Source organism: Rattus norvegicus, chromosome 6 (genome assembly GCF_021556685.1).
Source record: "Rattus norvegicus strain SHRSP/BbbUtx chromosome 6, alternate assembly SHRSP_T2T, whole genome shotgun sequence".
Lineage (NCBI taxonomy): Eukaryota > Metazoa > Chordata > Mammalia > Rodentia > Muridae > Rattus > Rattus norvegicus.
The window spans coordinates 13,628,545-13,642,537 of record NC_141539.1 but is presented as its reverse complement, the minus strand read 5'-3'; the positions used below and the strand labels follow the sequence as shown (position 1 = coordinate 13,642,537).

Here is a 13,993-nt window from a genome sequence, read left to right as displayed (position 1 = left end):
AGGGGAAGATGGACACCAAGTGGGGTTACAGAGAGCGGTGACAAGTTCCATACTAGGGACATCACAGCCCTGTGATTACTCAGAGCACCAAGAGGAGCCAGAGAGCTTTCCAGAGGCAGGAAACCAGGTTAGCACAAGTAGGTGAGGTCAGAGGCTCCTTGGTCCTCTGCCTCACAGCGATTGCCTGTGGCCCTCCTCCATGATTCAGGGGCACCACTGTCACTTCTGGGTCCTTGTTAGCTCAAACCCCTTGCCTTCCCTCCCACAACTGAGCCTTTCATGAAGCCCACTAAGGGTCTTTCCCTATGAGCTGCATGAGGACCCCCCAGAATTATGAGGTATTTGAAGTTTGTAGAGGGAAAATATCCCAACGCCTCTTTTGTGCCCAGAATCTCTAACCAAGGTCTGGTTTCCACAGAACGAGTGGATACCCTTCCAGTTCAGGCCCACATCCCCTTTCCCTGCCATTTTCTTGTTGTGCCTTAGCAGTTACCAGGAACTGAGACCAAAGTAAGCTGAGAGAAAACAGAGATGGGTAGTAAGGACTATGCTCCTTTCTGGCTGAACCTCTGTGATCCAAGTCACACAAGGTACCATTGAGTGGTAGCAGCTGAGGGTCAGCTCTTTGCAACACTTGGGGACATCTCTGCAGCATCAGTGAGGAGAGGGCTGCCACTAGGGTGAGGCAGCAGGGTCAGGCAAGCCTATGCTCAAATCTCTGCTTTGCTGTTTCTTTGTTTTGTGACCTTGAACAGGTTAAGCGATCTTTTTGCCCCTCCATCCACACATGTGGATGGAGGGTGCTACTCGAGATTCCTGGTATCCATGGAGATCCAATGAGGTAAGCTAGACTGCCTGTGATTCTTGGGAAATATTTCTTTGCTGGCCCCACACGCCTTCCCCTTGATGCCGTAGATGGAGGTGAGGGCCTAGCAAACATAACTGTAGGTAAAATGACAAGCAAGCTTACATTCACCTCCATGGTCTTTCTGTTTGCTTCTCGCTAGCACATCCTTCGATACAGAATTTCTGGCTCCGGTGTGAAACTCGGGCCCATTGCGCTCCAGTGAGAGGATTATGGTGCACATGTACACACTACACACACACACACACACACACACACACACACACACACACACACACACACCTGCCCCTGTTATCCTACTAGCTTGACCCTCTTCCTCCAGGAAGACTGAAAGAGATGTAACCGTGGTTAAATACTTCCCTATTCGACATAACGTTTTGTCCCAGTGACTCTGGAGCTGGTGGCTGTTATCTTAGCATCTCAGCAAATCAATATCCCATCATACTCTTCTCCCAAGAACTCAAAACCAAGTAGGCCTTCATCCATGGCCCATCTTCTGATCAGTCGAGGTTTTGAGCCAAGTCCTGCCTGCTCTAGGGATGTCCTTAGTGCTAGCATGTACTGTGTTTTGAAGAAGGGAGTCCAGGCCACTTCCACATTCTACGATGTAGGCTTATATTTTTCAAAACCTACTTTAATAAGGGTTCTTAAATACTTCCCCTCCCTTGTAGCCCGCCGATCAAAGGTAGGGGAAGATGGTTGGTTAACAGGACAAGGGGGATGTGGACCTATTTAGAAGTAGTTCTTTGGGGGCAGTTCCAATCTTCATTGTCCAGAGGAATCAGCAGCAGTAGCAGCTCGATCCAGAAGAAACCACGAGGCTCTGCAGATAAGCACAAGTCTCGGAAGCAGCAAGAAGCAGCCAAAACACCTCCAGAAGTTCCTTGGTGCATTTCTCTCTCTGACATCAGGACAAACGAGCATCAACAGAAACAGCAAGGTGAACCAACCCACACAGCGCCTGCCCACTGTCTGTTGGGTTATACGTATAGTCTTTCCAAACACCACGAGTCTTCTCAAGCAAAACATCTCGTGCCTTCTCACCAGGCAGCCTCCAGAAAACCGCCACATGTCTGTTCTCAGCAAAACATCCTCTCAAAAGTCAGTTTCCAGAAAAACATCACATGACACAACTGAGTCTCCAAAGAAACCAGAAATTTCCACTGCACTGTGACTTTATAGATGACATCGACTTCATGGTGCTTCACTGATCCTCACCATAAAAATGGATATTTTTAAATTCAGTCTCCTCTACCACCACTGGGTCAGAACAAAATGTGTGTGCGACTGGGTGGGGCAATGAATTCTCCTTTACGGGTGTCTCAGAAGTCTCCAGGCAAGCCAGGGGACTGGGAGGGGAAGCGCAAGAGAGGCGTACTGTCTGCCTTCCACCCCTTCACCCTGGTCAGGTGATGCACGTGGCTCTGAGAACAGAAACAGTCAGTCACAGGCGATTCGCCACTGGGTTGGAGGGCCCTAGCAGGGCCTCTAGCTGACAAGCTTTGAAGAAAGCAGACACTTCATATTCAGAAAATACTCCTCAGAGGACCCAGGACAGCACCTGTGAGACAGCAGATAAGATTAATGAGGAAAGCTGGAGGAGCTGAAACGCTCCTGGAAGCCTCCCCGGGAAGGAAGCCTGGGCAGCATGAGAGGAGATTATACATGGTCTCCACCCTGGAGGGTCTCGGGGCTGCTCAGAGAAGTGTTCAGAAACGCTGCTGCCCCCTCCCCCACCACACACCTATGGGTCCTCAATTCACCAGGTCCTCATGTCATCCCTCAAAGGCTTGCAGAAACAGCCTAAGGCATTGTGCTGTGCAACCGGGATTGAGGGCCAGCTTCTCAGACCTTGGAGGGAGCAGGGTGGTTTCTGGTTTCCTTTTCTTTTCAAGTTAGAAGAGAGAGAAACTTTAGTTTCAAAGGCCGAGTTGTCCGGGTGGCTTAGTGATGTCACGTGGCTCCACCCACGCCCCACGCACGCACCTGGGCCAGCTGGAGGCCACTGCCCACGTAGTCTCCCAGCTGCTCCCAAACAACCAAGCTGCTTCTTTCATGCGCTCCTTCCCCTCCCTGCAGAGTCTTAGCCTCAGGAAACACCCTCCTAACTGTGGAGGCACCCCTGCTACGCCATGCTTGCCAAACGCTCTAATCCACCGACACCGAGCAGTAGAGAAGAATTCTGTAGAAGGACCAGAGATCGTTTCCCAAGGGGATGCTGCTATGGCGACTCTGGACTAAAAGCCAGGACCCCCAGCTGAAATGCTACCACTCTGCTAACTGGCTTTCTGCCTTGACTTTCACATCTGTGCCATGGGGACACCTGAATAACCTGAGACTCTCTGATCAGACATCAGAAGCTGCCCCAAACTAGGCCAGCTGCATTTGAGGTGTGGGCCACCTCCAGGCTCAGCTTCCTGGGGCCTCAGCCAAGCCCCAGGCTTCCTGATGGGCAAGCCATGGGCACAAGGGGCCTTTACAGAGTTTCTGTGTGGTTTTCCTGAGGAGCAGACCGTGGGAAGTGGGAGCCTCTCTGAATTTGCACAGAAGCTTCAACTGTGTCCCCAGTGGAGGGAGGAACAGGGCAAGCAGGCCAGGACCTTCCTCTCCCTTACCTCTGGAGTTTTCCATGACCTTTGTGGAGCCTTTCATTTAATCATCAAAGAACCCTTAAGCAGGAGAACTAGCTGCGTTTTACACACAGGAGGCTGAAGAGCTGAGGCGGCAGACAAACACAGGGACAGTGGAATGGTTCTCAACCTCTGAGTCACCACCCTTTCCGGGGTCAAATATCCCTTCTACAGGGGTTGCCATACCAGATATCCCGCATATCAGGTATTTGCCTTATTACTCACTACAGTGGCAAAATTACAGTTATGAGTAGTAACAGAAATAATGTTATGGTTGGGGGTCACCACAACATGAGGAATTATGTTAAATGGCTGAAGCAGTAGGAAGGTTGAGAGCCTTCAGTTCTCTGCTGTTCAGCTTTGCTGGTCCTTGGCCTCCTCGGCCCTGTAGACACTGCACTGTTGTGTGGGAGCCTCTCCGATCTGTAGGGAAGGGGGTTCAGAGCAACCTTTGCTCACAAGGCTTGTCCGAGGGCCCCCAAGCGGTTCAGAGCAGAGAAAGTACTGTTGGGGGATGTTCTTCGCATGCTTCATACTTTCCCCACAAAGCTGTTGGTCAGGCATGGTCTGACACATTGGCAGAGGGTCACACACAGCCAGAGTTCAGACCCAACTCTGACTCCCACCTTTACCACAACTGTTTCCATTATCCTAGAGAAAGGTGAGGCCTACATGGTTTGGGATACGTCTTCCAGGTCTGTGTTATCTGTTTCTTAGGCATGTAGTTGATGCACACGATCATGTTTGGGCCAAGTCCTCAAAGCAAACAAGGGATCCAGGCTGGTGAAACTCCAGAGTTTGGGAAACTTACACCTTAGCCAGGTGTGGCGGTGCAACCTGGCGGTGCCTGGGAGGTGACACAGGATTGCAAGGTTGAAGCCAGTCTGGGATACACAGCAGTTCCCGTCTCGTCTCGGAGACAGGGGTTTGTGGATGGCCTCTTCCTCAAGCCAAGGCAGTTTTTACAGAGACATCCTTCATGAACTAGAGTTCCATGCTTTTTAAAAGCCAAGTGGAGCCGAGAAAGTCTCGTGCCTTCAACAGAAAGAACATTTATTATACTTAGGAGTGGATGATTAAGTCAGGAGGGAAGAGCAGCAGGTTTGACTACAAAGCAATGCTAAGTCTTTGTATTTAAAAAGGGAAATGGCCGGAGCTGGAGTGTGGCTCAGCTGGTAGAGGGTCTGCCTAGCACGCACAACGCTCTGGATTTGAGAACTCAGACTGCAAGTAGGGCTTGGCAGTACACATAATCTCTGCACTCAAGAGATAGAAGCAGAGGGACCAGAATCACTCAGGTCTTCTTCAGCTACTGAGACGGTTCGAGGCTAGCCTCAGGTACATGATAGATCCTGTCTCAAGACAAAGCAGGAGAAAGAAGGAATCTAGAAAGGCAAGGCAGGAGGTGGTAGCACAGGTTTAATCCCAGCACTGGGGAGGCAGAGGCTGAATTCAAGGTCAGCACAGTCCATGGTGCAAGTTTCAGGACAGCCAGTGCTACACAGAGAAACCGTGTCTCAAGAAAAGGGGGGCCAGGGGTTGGGGATTTAGCTCAGTGGTAGAGCACTTGCCTAGCAAGCGCAAGGCCCTGGGTTCGGTCCCCAGCTCTGAAAAAAAAAAGAAAAAAAGAAGAAAAGGGGGGCCAAATATTCAGAACATTTTAAGTAGAACATCTTCGTGTGTGTGCACATATACATATATGTACATGTGTATGTCTACATATGTTGTATATGCGTGCATATATGTGTTTGTATGTTATCTCCTTTCTAAAGTGTTTTCAGGTAGGACATCATGCGAGCTGACAATTACAAGCCCACAGGCTTTTTATAAACAGGGGCAGGAATGATGAAGCAATTTACATAAAACAAATTACAATCTGTAGACAGATTCACAGAAAATTGTCCCAGCTTGTTAATCACTGACAAACGCAGAGCTAAACAGGAAGAAGTGTTCGAGCCGACACACCCCCAGGGAAGCCTGATGAACTAGCCGGCCGGGTGTGCTGCCAGGGCCTGCATCCCTCCTTGCAATGCTCAAGGAGAATGATATGGTGACAGATAGTGAAGACTATAAAAACGTTTGTTCTCATCCACAGTAATTTTACCCCCGGGAAAGTATGGCAAGAATTCAAAACTGTGGGAAGGCCTTTGTGCATACACACGAATCCTCACAACACAACTTAAAAGTTAAGGTTGAATGCATTAGAGTGGGGAGATGGTTACCTGAATTGTGTCCTCTCCGCTGGATGGAGTGCAAACAACCTTTAAAGAGAAGTTTACAAAAGAGAAAAGAGAAAAAGAAAGAATGCCTGTGACAAATGTTAACTTTAAGAATCAAATGTGGGGCAGCAGAGACAGTGCAGGGGTTAAAGGCACTGACTGTCCTTTCAGGGGACCACAGTTTGGTTTCCAGCATGCATGTAGGGTGGCTCATAACCACCTGTAGCTCTAGTCCCAGACAATATGGTGCCTCTTCTGATCTGTGCTCAAGTATACATACAAACTCATACATGCATGTGTGTGTACATCTGTGCATGTGTGTGTGCATGCATATATGTGTATATGTATATATATATATGTGTGTATGTGCATATGTATGTGTGTGCATGTGTGCATATGTACATGTATGTATGTGTGTATGCATGTGGGTATACCTGTGTAAATGTGTGTATATGTGCATTTGCATGTATATGATTGTATGTGTGTATATGCATGTGTATATATGTGTTTCAGTGTGTGTATATGTGTATGCATGTATGCACATATGTTTGTATGTGAATATGTGTGTATATGTGTGTATATGCATGTGTGTATATGTATGTGTATTGTGTTTGACTGTGTGTGTGTGTGTGTGTATGTGTGAGGGTGTCTATGTGTGTGTGTGTTGTGACTGTGTCTCTGTGTGTGCATGCGTGCTCAAGTGTGATGGTTTGAATATGCTTGGCCCAGGGAGTGGCACTATTAGGAGGTGTGGCCTTGTTGGGGTAGGTGTGTCACTGTGGGTGTGGGCTTTAATACCCTTGTCCCAGCTGCCTGGAAGCTAGTCTTCTCCTGTTTGCCTTCAGAAGATGTAGAACTCTCAGCTCCTCCTGCATCATGCCTGCCTAGACACTACTGTGCTCCTGCCTTGATGATAATGGACAGAACCTCTGAACCTGTAAGCCAGCCCCAATTAAATGTTGTCTTTTATAATAGTTGCCTTGGTCATGTGTCTGCTCACAGCAATGGAAACCCTAACTAAGACAGAAGGTAAACACATGTGACACAATGGGAAATCTGAAGACAACATCAGGAATTGTCCTATCTCTTGAGATCTGGAGATTAAACTCAGATCCTCATGCCTACACAGAAGTGCCTCTACTCACAGAGCACATATAGTCCCTCCCTTCTAACACACACACACACACACACACACACACACAGATACACACACATACACACACACAGAGATACACACACACATGCACACACACACAGAGATACACACACACATGCACACACACGCACACACACGGAGATACACACGCATACACACACATACATACACACACACACACGGTTTCACAGCCCAGGCTGGCCTCCATCTGGACCCTCTGCTCCTGTCCCCTGACTACAAGGACTGGCGGTGTGCACTACCACATCTAACTATTTTTGAGTCGGGTTGCTTAGGTACTATGGTTTACTAACTTCTGCTGCCGTAAGCCACCAAGTCTGAGGCCATTGTCGTGGTCCAACAACCTTAGTGAACTTCACATATGATCATATACATGAATTTCTCACTCTTCCCCCTCCCCCTCCTCCCAGAAACAGGATTTCCCTGTGTAGCTCTGGCTGGCCTGGAACTCAGAGATCTGCCCGCCTCTGCCTCCCAGGTGTTACTCACAACCTGGCACCTGGCAGCAGGCTTCTTTTCGAGGCAATTTCAAGAAACCCGAGAAGTTCCATGTGAAACTGATCCCCTGCCCCTGACGGAAGCCTCAGTTCTCCCCCGTCTCAAGGCCTAGGTCCTGCAAGCCAAGATATTCAGAGTCAGGGTCTTCTCCTCGGCTGTGACACTCATGGCTCCCTTGAGGACCAAGTGATTTTCCCAGTCCCCCCTACAGCCTCCCGAGCTGTTGGCCAATATTTAACATGCCCTCTTCTCTCTGTCTCGACTTTACAGTGCAAGCCTGTAAACTACTTTTATTTAGGTCTCAACAAGTAGCAAAATGTCTCTCTACTTCTGTGTTCCCATTCCCTTCTTCCTCAGGCACAGTGGTGTTTGAATCCCTTGTTTCTGCTAAGTGCAGCTGAGGGGACAAGAAAGGCCACACGTGGAGTTGGAAAAACCAGTAATAGAAACCCAGAGGCCTGAAAAGCCGCTGAGGAAGAATCCTAGCATCCCTCTCTGCAGTGAGTTGTGTGTACAAGGTGTTTGCATTGCAGGGGTGAGACGAATTGCTCCTCTGAGCACATGTGTTGTATTTACAGCTCCCAAGTGCCCCTGCAAATCACATTATTGGTGCTGTGAGGATGAAAATGGTCTCGTTCCGTGTCTTCTCTGCAGAGCTGGACCTCCTGAGAGTTTACGGGCCCAGCGGTAGCTCCCAGACCACACTGGTCCAACCCTGTGTATTTCAAATATCTGAGTGTCAGAACATTCTGAACATGTGGGACTCCTGACAGGAACAGAGGCTGTCTCTGACTCTGGTGTCTGCCTCTGGGACCCTTTCCTCCTAGAGGGCTTCCTCGGCTAGCCTCAATAGCAGAGGATGCCCCTAATCTTAATGCAACTTGATATGCCAAGGCTGGTTGATATCCACAAGACACAGGAGGCCTGCTCTTTTCTGAGAAGAAATGGAGGCGGAGTCGGGGAGGGGGGCTGGAAGGAGAGGAGGAAGGGGAAACTGCAGTCGGGATGTTAATTAATTAATTAATAACTTTAAAAAGAACATTCTGACCAAACCCAAGCATGCTTTGAAGGGAGAAGGCTCCTAATCCATCTTTCCAGAGCACTGTGGTGAGCTGTCCCTTGTTCCAACATTAGAGAAGCCTGATGCTGAAAGAGGCAAGTCTGCCTGCCTCCCAAGCCATCCTTTCTCTGCTAAGTCTCTGAAGAACCACAGATGTTGGCCTACCATTCCGCTAGGCTCCGCCCAACAGCTACCTAGCAACAGCTTACGTCATCATCTGCCGCCAGGTGCGAGCCAGGCGTATAAGATGATGCTTGTTACCCCAAGTCCCCTCCCTTTCTCTGTCTCTATCCTATTCCGGTTCCCCGCTCCCCTCCCTTTCCCAATAAATCTTATTTGTACTAGGCTGTTGCGCGGCGTGATTGGTCGTGGAGTTGGAGGGTGGGGGGACATCTTGGCAGCGCCCGCCAGTTACTCCCCACCCCGCTGCAGTTGTAACGCTTTACAAAGCCTAACAAGCATGAGGAGAAGTGGTAAGCTGCTGGGGGAGACAGTGAAAGACACATGGAGAGCAGGGTGGGAGAGGAAGGGAAACCCCCAGGCTGACTGGGTGGAGGTGGGGGTAACGTCAACCTTGTTTGGACTCACTCCTGGGACAAACAAGCTGAGTCACCTGTTTGATATATCAAAGCAGACCTGGCCTCCAGCATCCTGCACACTCAGGTACAGCAGGCACCTCTAGCCGCACACCCTGCCCCCACCCTAAACTTCTCCAGTTCAGGCACCGAGCTGCCCTTTTCCAGCTGCCCTTCGGTAGATAATCCAACCATTGCGGTTACCTGGTCTTTCTTCATCTACTTTCTTGGCTAGGCTCTTGGTCCAGGCTACCCCTCTTAGTCAGCAATTTATCTCCCCTGTCCTTAGCCTCTCCCTGCTCTCCCTATTCCTCTCCCTTCCTACCCTCTTCTCCCTCCCTCTCCCCTCTCACTCCCCTGCTCCCCTGCTCCCCTCTCCTCACTTTGCCTAGCTCAGTCTGTTCACATTCTTTCTCAGATGTCACTGCCTCTGCCTTTGTCTCCCATCACATCTACAGTAAACTTTCTCCTCCACCATATCTGGGCCAGTCATGTCCTTTCCTTTTTATTTTTATTTTTCATTCAAACCTAAAGTGTGGATAAGGTGAAACAGGGGCAGCCCCAGCCTGGGGCTGATGGCGAACAGGGGCAGCCTTGCCCTCACCCATAAGGCAGCCCGTGAAGGTGGTCTTGGCCACCCTTCCACTTAGACCTTTCTCAAAACATTTCCACCCCACTCTGTTGCCTTACATCCAGAACTCCCCTTTGTAGGATAGAGGCATCCTAACCATTCTGTGGTGGCTCAGGCTCCCTGCCTGGCCTTGTGTGTCCTGTGAGGACATATTCAGGCTGATGAGGCAGTCCTGGAGCCTCCCACCTCACTGACCTGTGTGCACGGAAGGTCACAGTCTCAAGCTGTCTAGACTCTCAGGCCAGCCAGGGCCTACAAGCTGATCCCACCATTTTAACAGGAAAACCAAGGAACAGAAAGACAAGGGTGGGAGCCCTCTCTTCAGTCTCTCTCTGCCTGGTAACCCTGTCCCGAAGTTCTAATGCCCAATGAGCCAGCATCTCGAATACGACCATGATTACTATGCGCTGGGCCTGAGCCCAGCCATTCTGCAAACACATCCAGGCTTGGTCCCCGGCCAAGTTTCCATCTCAGTAGAAAAATGAAAAGGGTTCAAGGGCTACATGTTAATCCCGAACACAAGCAAGAGGGAAAGGGCCAGCCACCATCTCCCAAGGCAGCCTCAGTCTGCCAAGAACTTTCTAGATCTCCCCAGGAGGCAGACCAGCCTGGCCAACTGGGAATAGGCTGGTTTTTGGCAGTAAACCTGCCTCTGTGGCCCAAGACAGAACTCAGCTGGTGAGGCTTAGCTGGTGGTCCCATAACAGTCCCTCCTTCTGAAGTGGGTGCCGCCTTGTGCTATTTGCACAGTCCCTGTGGGTGTCTTCTTCCCCTGTACGTCAGAATCCCCGTCTTCTGCCACCGCAGTAGAAACTGAGGAATACACTGAACTGGAGGGGTGGGCCAGCCCTGGTAAACAGTTGCTCTCCTAACTGCTTCAGCTCAGTTGGAACAGCCTGGGGCCTACCTGTTCTCCTGCCACGGTGATCCCGTGTCTGATGAGGTGTCTGGCTCCCTCTGTCCCACACCTTGACACGTGGCCTTGGTAGAGCCACACATTCCACTCTGGCTGCCCTTTTGTCAAGATCTCCGGTCCTGAGGCTTCCGGACTAATGTTCTCCAACCTGCCCTTTGTCTAGACTGAGACTCCCTCTTTTCCCCCAGACCTGAACTGTACCTAATACACCTCTGACAATTGTTTTCTCTGCTGATGAAACCTACAGGAGCTTCTGTGCAAACTACCCCTGGGGCCTTGTAGAGTAAAATGCTGTTAGGAGAGCCACTGCCCTCTACCTTGGGGCCAAAGGAGTTAACATTTGGCTAAAACCTCTAACACCATGGGATGGCTAAAACCTAGAGGACAGCAGCCACCAATTAATTATCAAATTTCAGGTGGGGAAGAGTTGTACCCCTCCCCACACACACACACCCCCCATAGGGGCAATGACTTTTGATTGCTAACGCCCCCAGGAGAATACAATTCCTCAGGAAAAAAACGAAGTCTGCACGAGGCAAATGTGCTCATTTACACTAGCTTCTAGTGTGGCTGAGGCAGGCCCAGGGCTGCAGCCAGGCCTTTAAGCCACAGGGTGATCTGCACAGAGTGCAGCCTCTTGCCGTCTTGGGGACTCACAGGCTTCCGGGACAGGACCGGCAGCCTTGGTTTTGAGGCCAGCTGCTGGAGCCAGGAGGTTGGCCAAGGTTTCCTCAGAGGCCTTGCAAGCAGTTGGGCCCTTGGGGAAATGCCTTGAAACACAGGGCTGTTATCTTCAGCTTTAATCTCATTCCCCTAAGCAAGAGGAGCTGGGAACTATGGGGGTGGGAGGCCGATTGTGGAAATGAAGCATTATTCTCAAAAGGTCATCTCTCTCTCTCTCTCTCTCTCTCTCCCCCTCCCTCCCTCCCTCCCTCCCCCTCCCTTTTTTTTCTACCTTCAAAAGACCCAAATGATGACTTTGTGTTTAAGCCAATCTTGATTTTTTTCAAAGAACTGAAGTAAGGAAAATAAATGTTTTTCTAGGACTAATTATAAAAGCCATGGGGCTGGAACAACAGAAAGAAAACATCTGTCCCCAGATGGGCCCCTCCTAGGTGCACACCTGAGCCTACAGGGGCAGGCTGGTCTGTGAACTCAGCCCGGAGAGCTGTCAGCAGCCCTGTGCTATCCCACCTACCCAGGCCCAGCTACTTCCCCACTGCCCGGGCAGAAGTCAATTTCTTCTGGTTAGTCCTCATGGGAACTGGAATACAGCCAAGATACAAAAGAGCCAGTGGTTTGGGTCCCTCTGGAGTTTGGGCGAGGGACAGGGAGTACTCTCTCACCCCAGAACGCCCAGGAGTGCTGATTCTACTGCCTACTGGGAAGGGTCTTTCAGAGCAAGCAGCAGGTTTTCTTCTGACCAAGTGAAACCCTGTCCTTCCGTTTCCTATTTAAAGTAAACACTGGTGGGGGAAGCTGGGGGAGGGGTGAGAAATCTCATCTCTATCACCACCCCCACCTATCAAAACAACTAATCTCAGTTCCCCAAGCTGAGGCTGAGGTGGCTGGGTGGGGGGCCCGGCAAAGCCTGTGGCCGCATGATAGTCTCCAAGAACCCCTCTGGCTCTGACCCGCTGCAGGCTGTGAAGTCAGCCCCAGAGGGGTGGAGGTGGCGCCATCCCCTGCTGTACGCTTACTGCTCTCTGGGCTCGGAACACCCTCGACTGTTCAATATGACTCTTTTATTTCTTTAAACACCAGAGCCAGAGATAAGGAACAGACAAGGGGGAGAAAGCTAAGGAGGCCTGAGAACCAAAGCTGGGCCCAGGGAGAAAATTCAGCTCTGTAGGCAGACGTCCAAGTCTATTGGAACATGGGCACACACTGCCACATATGCAGGGACCCCTCCCCTTTACACTCTACACTGGTTCAGGAGCTAGAGCCTCACTCACTCACTCTGCCACCAGCTCACTGTCCCAGGAAGTCAGCGTCCTCACAAACACATGCCCAGAGAGGAAGACGGCCAGAGCTTGCACCATCTCCAGGGGTCATGAAGCAGCTACACTACCGTGTGCTCCCATGCAGCCTCACAGCGCTCAAGAACTCTGCAGAAAATGTTCTCCTGTCTAACTCCTGCAGTGAGCTGAAATTGTAGCCAGGACCAACTCCTCAGGGACAGAATCTCAGAAGCAGAGAGGCCAGGCAGTTCATGCAGGGAACGGTTTGTGAGCTGAGCTATACCTGTGGCAGTATTAGGAAAGTCACCAGACTTAACAGCGGCAGTGACAGCGGGTCCTGCTGTTATACAGGAAACTGACTGAACTTCTGGAGAGTGGTTTCCTCTGTGACCAAGATCACCTCTGTGGTCCCTTGGATCCTGGAAGAATTACCGTATCAGACTGGTCTATATCCCTCCTTATCAGAAGGCCCCCTTCAAAGTGGGTAGGATCCCCCATCAGATCTCTACCTCTTGAACTCTCACCTCTGAAAACACATAGGCCCTTCCAGGATGGCAAGCTTCCAAGGAGACCTCGTCCCCATTTCCATATTCTGTGACTGACCTTCAGTCCCCTGGCTTGGGTGGACAGCCATCACCCCGCTTGACCGGACTACCGACTCCAGTTGGTTGATTGAATCCTAACTCCAGTCAAGGAAAACATGAACCAGGGAACTAGGTTTGGCTAGGCCAGGTGGCTTCTCTCTTCCCCACATTTCACTCCACCCACCAACCCTGGAGACAATGGAAAGGTCTGGACTATGGGTTCCAGAGAGACACAGATGGATTCTTAGGACGTGGGATTTATTATGAAAGGCACCTATGCAGTGAGTAGAGAGACCATAGCATGGCCCCAGCACCTGCCACAAACACGTCCATGCAGAGGCTCTGAAGAGCAGAAATCAGGGCCTATGTGGCAGAGCTATGGGTCTTTCTTATTATCTCTCTGGGAACTGGAGAAGTTTCATAGCACAGCCTGTAGACAGGCTCTCTGATTCCCAGTCAGAGGAGAGAGAGGGGATCAGGACCCATGGCCACCAGAACCCGCTTTGATGTAAACTCCTTTCTCCAGAAGAGATCCCGGCTCCTTGAAGTCTGTAAGCTAAGGACTCACAGGGAATGTCTCCGTGGGATGCTTGTCGTACCCACGAGAGTACAGAAGGTGGATTTGTGCCTAATCAGCTTGAGCAACAACTGGATCCTAACATGGCATTCTCACACTGATAAGCTGTTTGTGTAACCCACCCCAAGACACTGTTCACAGCAGCCGACAGTCAGCAGAACAAGCTAGAGTCTAGAACCAGTGCCTTGGAAAGCAGAGCTCGAGGAAACGGGGGCTGTGGCTGTCTGACACCTACTTACCCAGCCTTCCCTGGACAAGGCCCGTCAGGGGAATGCTGTGATGGGGGCGGGGATAGCGAAGATT

The 13,993-nt window shown here is 50.5% G+C and overlaps 1 long non-coding RNA gene across 1 annotated transcript; it reads right to left on the bottom strand.

The window, feature by feature from the left end:
- Positions 1 to 1,147: 1,147 nt before the first annotated feature.
- Positions 1,148 to 11,951, bottom strand: LOC120103467 (uncharacterized). Its single transcript, XR_015622212.1, has 4 exons — positions 11,915 to 11,951; positions 5,718 to 5,756; positions 3,481 to 4,530; positions 1,148 to 2,426 (listed from the first exon to the last, which is right to left on the bottom strand). It is a non-coding gene; the product is annotated as an uncharacterized LOC120103467 (long non-coding RNA).
- Between the last annotated feature and the right edge of the window lie 2,042 nt (positions 11,952 to 13,993).